General features: G+C 40.6%; 1 protein-coding gene across 1 annotated transcript in view; it reads left to right on the top strand.

Annotated features, from left to right (window-relative positions):
* Positions 1 to 17: 17 nt before the first annotated feature.
* The window catches only part of RAPH1 (Ras association (RalGDS/AF-6) and pleckstrin homology domains 1), a 93,295-nt gene continuing 87,312 nt past the window's right edge, over positions 18 to 6,000 (top strand). The window contains exon 1 of the mRNA XM_085299548.1: positions 18 to 325. The gene's annotated coding sequence lies outside the window, so the exon portion shown is untranslated. The remainder of the gene's footprint in view (positions 326 to 6,000) is intronic.

The following is a 6,000-nucleotide window of genomic DNA, read 5'->3' as shown; positions in this document are numbered from 1 at the left end:
GCGCGCCGGAAGTGAGCGGCGGGGGCTGAGGCGGGAGCGGCGGCGGCGGCTCCGCTGCCGGGCAGGGACGTGCCCCGGCTGCCGGGCGGCGGCTTCGCGCTCGGCGGAAACAAGAAGGGGGAAAGGAAGGGAGCGGCAGTGGGAGCCGGCACCGGCGGCCACCGTTAGCGGCGGCGAGGGGAGGAGGAGCCGCCGCCGCGGAGGTCCGCAGGCGGAGCGGGAGCAGCGGAGCGGGAGCGGAGCCCGGGCGCCGGCGCCGCGGCGAGGGAGCGAGCGGGAGCGTGCCCGCCGCCGCGCCCCTCCATTTTGCGGGAGCCGGGGCGAGGTGAGTGGGGAGCCGCCTTGTGTCGGGAGGGGGCGGCGGCGGCGGAGCCAGGCGGGGAGTGGCGCTTCCCGCCGCTTCCCCTCGGGCTGCCGGCCGGGCGGGGGACGCTGCGGGACCGCTGCGGCCGGCGCCGGGCGTGAGGGGCGCGGGTCTGAAGGTCCGCAGTGTGTGTGCCYCCCACCCTCTGCTCCGCCATCGGGGCTGGTGCCGCAAGACGAGCGTTTAAATGTTGGTGGCTGGCGGCGGTTTGAGGGGCTGTGGGGGCGGTTTCCCCCCCCCCCCCTTTCTTCCTTCCCGCTGCTCTCCGTGGCGTGGCATGCCTCCGAAGAGGCTGGGAAGTAAGCCGGGGATGCGCGAGGGATGTGGTCTGTGGCATCCAGACAATGTCAGCTTGGCCGAGTCTCCACCCTGTGGAGCTGCAGGCACCGGGTCCCCTGCATGGGCATCGCCAAGTCGCTGTGCTGCGACCCGGAGAACAAAACACGCGCAAATCCCCTTTCCCTGGTGCAGAAGGGGAAAGAACGGTTTGAATTGTTCATAACAATCTTCTGTTAATCCCTTCCCCCCCCCCCCCAAAAAAAGAAAAATCCAAAATTTTCTAAGCTTTTTAGCCATCCATATTGCTGAGCGCAGGCAGGTTTGTGAAGAGCCTCCCAGACAAGGCTGACATCTGCATTGGTTTTCATGAAGATGGAGAGAGTGGTATATTGTCATTTTTTTTTCCATGGGGGAAGATCACTGGTAGTGGGAGGGGAAGAAGGAGTGCCTGTATCCRTGAGTATCATATGACCTGTATAAAATTGAGATAGGTATAATCATTTATCTCCTACATTAATGCTACTTGTTTTAAGAAGCAAATAACTTGCCTATTAATTTCAGAAGATTTTGTTCCTGTTGGTTTTGTTGTCTTGTGTGGCAGAAAATACTCACCTGTGTATTTGTGCCCTGTCTCTGCTTTTTTTTTTTTTTTTTTTTTTAACAGTATTTCAAGGCTTTTTATGTTTTTACCTCATTATAAGTATTCAGAGGTGGATAAACAAGTGAGGTCGTTTCTCTTCTACTGGAAAGGTGCAGGTCCACTCCCTTTGGTACAAGTACGGTATCTCATACAGAAATACTTTTAGGTTGCAATTATGCGATGGAGAAATGAGGAACTACTGTTTGTAGAACTGTAGAATCATACCCACACACAGATCTGTTTTACACGTAGTCCCTGCCTCTTTCCCTCTTACCCCCTTCACTGTCTTGTCCTCAAGACATGGACACATCAGCTTTTAAAACACTTTTGCGCAGAAACATGAATTTACATGGTTACTRATAGACTTAATATGGCTAAAACAACAAATCTTCCTATTTAGCTTTTTGCTTAGTCAGCTTTTCTCTACTGAACAGTTTCTTATAAAAATAGGGGAACGGCAAAATCACTTGCTGAGTCTTGAAGAACAGAAGTGTAGCTTAAATTTGAATTTTAGAGATTTTAAACTAAGTTATATGAAAGCATAGACAATGTCTATGCTTTAATATGCTGATACCTGTCTTTGATGGGTGTGGTGGTTAATGGAATATAGAATTAACTGATTTTTTGCACATAAATTGGCATGTGGCATTTCATATCAGTGGATGACACTCGAAAAACCTTACAGAAATGCACATTCTTGAGTCTCTTTTTATTTATAGAACAAAGAGGTAAGGGGCACTATGAATTATTTGTTGCCATCCTGGAAATTTCATTTTCCGATAGGTGGGTCCTTAAAACGACTTGTCTTTTGGAATAGCATGACACGCTATGAAGAATTCTTCTATCAGTGTTTCTCTGACTTAATAAAGGGTGACTTAGAGAAAAGTATTGCTGAGACAAGCCATYGTCCAGGAAAGGAGTGTGGTTTACCAGCCATTAATCTCTTAAAAATAATGTAAAAATTAAAAATCTGTCAGTGTTCCTTTTTGCATTATGTAATATTAAATCTGCAGTCTTTGCATAATATCTTGAGACCATTACCTTTAATTTTGAATTTAAAATAGTTTTTGTTTGTTTGTTTTCTTCCTCCAAAGGAGTAGTGCACTGAGATAAATTCTCTTTAACTTCCTGTATATTGCAGCCTGCTTGTTTTAAAGAAGGTACACCACCGTACTGGTAACACCTGTTGATTGAAAGAGGGAGCTGTAATGGTTCAATCTGACTGATTTTAAGAGGCTTTTTTTTTCCCCCCAAGAAGGTGTCTCAAACAGTCTTTTGAATATCTGAATGTGTAGTGTATCTTTTGCCCCTCTTCTCCAAACCACTTTTTTTCAACTATAAAGCTTCTGTGTTGTTTAGTTTGTCTTTCCCTCTGAATTTTGTCAGAGTATGAACATGAGCTCCTTTAATTCTTCATTCAGCACCAAGATTTTAAATAAAATCAGTTAGCTTTTCTTGCTAAGAAAAGTTATTTATTTTTGCTTTTAATTGAACATCTTTATGTGGTATTAATCCATTTTTAGTGATGGTAAACTTTCCATCATTCGTAAGATATGTTTCAGTCACTGGAGGAGGGAAAAAAAAAAATCTGTCAACCTGGGACAGAGTTAAATCTGAGTTACTAATCCATCTTGGTGAATACTGAGAATAATAATGTGGAAAATCCCGATCATTAGACAACTTAGATGACGTTATTAATAGCAGAAAAATCTAAACATCTTGTGTGATAGGATGTAAAATAATCATACTGTTTTTCTGGTATGTTCAACAGTAGGTTTATTTATGAATTTACAATTTTATGTAGAGGAGCTAACTGAAATAATGTGCTTCACAGCTCTCCGTTAATATCTGCTCAATTTGAAGACTTTGATGATGAGCCAGTTACAGGTAGTTAGCAAAGCAAAAACTTCCTAACTTACATTTCCTCCCTCAGCATGAAATAAAAAGTAGTACGAACTTGTTTCATGATGTTTCATGTTCTTTCTCTGCAATTACTTGGAGAAAATATACTTTGGTTTTACAGCTGAATCAGGCAATGTCAGATGAACAAATCATATTTAAAAAGGAAAAAGTGAGGGGAATACGCATCTATTTTACTGCTTTCTAAGGTTTAATAATATATAGGAATGTCAGTAGATTGGTGTGTAATCATATTTAATATACATAATGAAAATGTTAATTTTGTTTGATAAAGGAAATTAACTGTTGCAAAAATAATGTTATAGTACTGAGTGAGGCATTCAAAATATAGTTCAATCATAACTGACAGTCTCAGTATTTTGACTGAGTACACACTTTGAATGCTTTTCACCTTTAAGAATGTCCCCAAGGCTAGGAAATACCAGTGGAAAAACTTGCACTGTAATTCCCTCAGTTGTAATTGTTGTTCAGATTAGCAATGGATTTAAATTTCTACTTGTTAATCTGCAAGCATTATAGTTGCTTGAAAACTCTGTCCATTGGAAAGGGCGTATTATTTTTGTAAGGTTAATCCTAGAAACTAGTAATAAATATCCATTTAGGCATATTGGTCCCTATGGGAAAGACATGTAAAATTCCATAATGATTCAAGTTGCTAATCATTCTCATCGTTGAAAATCTTGTAAAGAATGAAAGAAGCATCTGAAGCGTGCTTTATGTGACTTGATGCGTATATGTTGATTGATATTTTTCCACTTTTCAAGGGGTTAAAGTTGCTTCTGTGTTTTGCCTGAAGTAGTAATTATTTGCTGGGGCAGACTGTAGTTAAAATATTCAATGTAAAATGTTACATAGAATGATATTTTTTGTTTAATTTGCTCTTCTTTTCATGGGTCTGGTAATGAAGAACACTTGAAATGTCTCGTTCTGTGTGTTACCACTTTGTTAAGAATAGTATGGAGAAAGACCACCTGCACGAGAATTTGAAAGTAGTTGTAAGAGAAATATTAGGAAAAACTCTCCCCTCCTGTCATTATTCAGTAGTGAGTTAGTTGACCCCTGTAGAGAGGACAATGTGAAAAGAAAGCAGGAGCTGCTAAAAAAAATATTTTTAGTCGGGGAACGTTACTCTTACCTGTTATTTATTGTAGTGCTAATCTCACTAGATACATTTAAATTGATATAGTCAGATCTTTGAATCTTTGTTGCCTCTGGCCTTTCCTGTTAAGAGAGTRAAATATAAGATGAAAGATTTTATATAAGGGTATTACAGTAAATCTGGTGAGGGAATGTTTATACATACCAGCAAAACTGTTAACTTTTCCGAGTAAATATTTTAAAATTTTGAAGAACTCAAGTTGTTGATGATAAAAATGCATCAATACTGAAGAGAGTAAATTATAAACTGAATAAGAATTGTTCTTGTCTTGCGTGAAAATTGTCTTAATTGTCTTAATTACAATCCTTATAGAAACATCAGTGTTATCTTGTTTAAATTCTTGTCTTTAGCATATGCTGAAATGCAGATGTGTAAGAACCGGTACTCTGCCAATATAAGTGTTTAGAATAGCAGGTGTATTCATATATTAAAACATGGAATGCTATTTTGCTTAAGCTATATTAAGCACAGATCCAAATCACCGTACTATTTTCTACCATTTGTTACAACATTGTAGCTGATTTTTAGCAGAAAAGAATTAGAAAGAAAAAGGCAGAGTGACATCATTCTCTAGGTCTGTGGCTCTAATTAGTTTATTACTTGTGTCAGTATTGCACTCTGTTTTTTTAAAATGTCTCTGAGAAGTTAAATAGAGAACTTGACCATTTCTTTCAAATGCACATATGAAGTGGGGGAAAATATGCTAAATCAAACATCTGTTCTGAAGCATGGAAGGGAGCTGGGGGAACTAACTGGCATCTTTCATCCTCTCTGAAAGCTTTCCCCTCCAGAAAGCTTCAGGAGTGGTTGCACAGGACTGGCAGAAACTTCTGTCCATGGGCTAGCAGGAGGTGAAGGCAGTGGCTGACATAAAGCTCTTTTCCTGACAGTGCCGTAGTTCCATCTCATCTTGTCCTTCCCTCTCCCCAAAGACTTACTGATTTCCTGTATTTATAGGACCTGTAATATTCCTGGCGTATCTTTTTGTCCCTAATACTGGCTTAAACAAAAGTGTAATTGCTCTGTGTCTAGAGTAACGATAGAACTGCTTTTGGCAGTGTTTTTTTTTTTTTTTTTTTTTTTTCCCTTTAGCTATACCTTTGTGACATTTCCTTTTAGGAAGGACCAGTTTTGTTCTTTTCCTTCCTAAAGAGAAGTTCCAAGTAGAGCATGTCCCTTTTCAGTGATGAGCAGACTTAATCTTGGTGCTAATTCTCTTGGGCAAGAACTGTAGTCTGTTCTTTCAAATATGATATTTCTAAGGCTTTGGAGCTAGTTTGTTGCTACCAATCTGCTCTAAGAACAGCCATCTTCAGCACAGAAGAGGTGGTTCATTCTGTAGGATCACAATCTTAATGTCTGAACTGGGTTACAGAGTGCTGGTGAAAGTGCTTCCCCAACCTAGAATCTCTATTGTCAAGCAACTAGTTTCTGCTTCTGATATCCTAACAGCATGTCCCAGTGACTGGTCAAAAACTGCAGATGTTTCTAGAAAATCCTGCAAACTCTTCGATGATTACTCTCTCAAAATTATTCTTTTTTTCCTGAAATTTACGTACTCGTCATGAGATCAAAAATGTTTTCAGCAGTGTCCTAAAGACTTAATTACTAGCCTTACTGAAGCTGTAAGTGGTAAAT

This window comes from Rhea americana, unplaced genomic scaffold (assembly GCF_003343005.1).
Source record: "Rhea americana isolate MKP2758 unplaced genomic scaffold, rheAme1 scaffold_15, whole genome shotgun sequence".
In the NCBI taxonomy this organism is placed as follows: domain Eukaryota; kingdom Metazoa; phylum Chordata; class Aves; order Rheiformes; family Rheidae; genus Rhea; species Rhea americana.
Note: the sequence above shows the minus strand (reverse complement) of the source record. Positions and strands in the feature narration are given on the sequence as shown.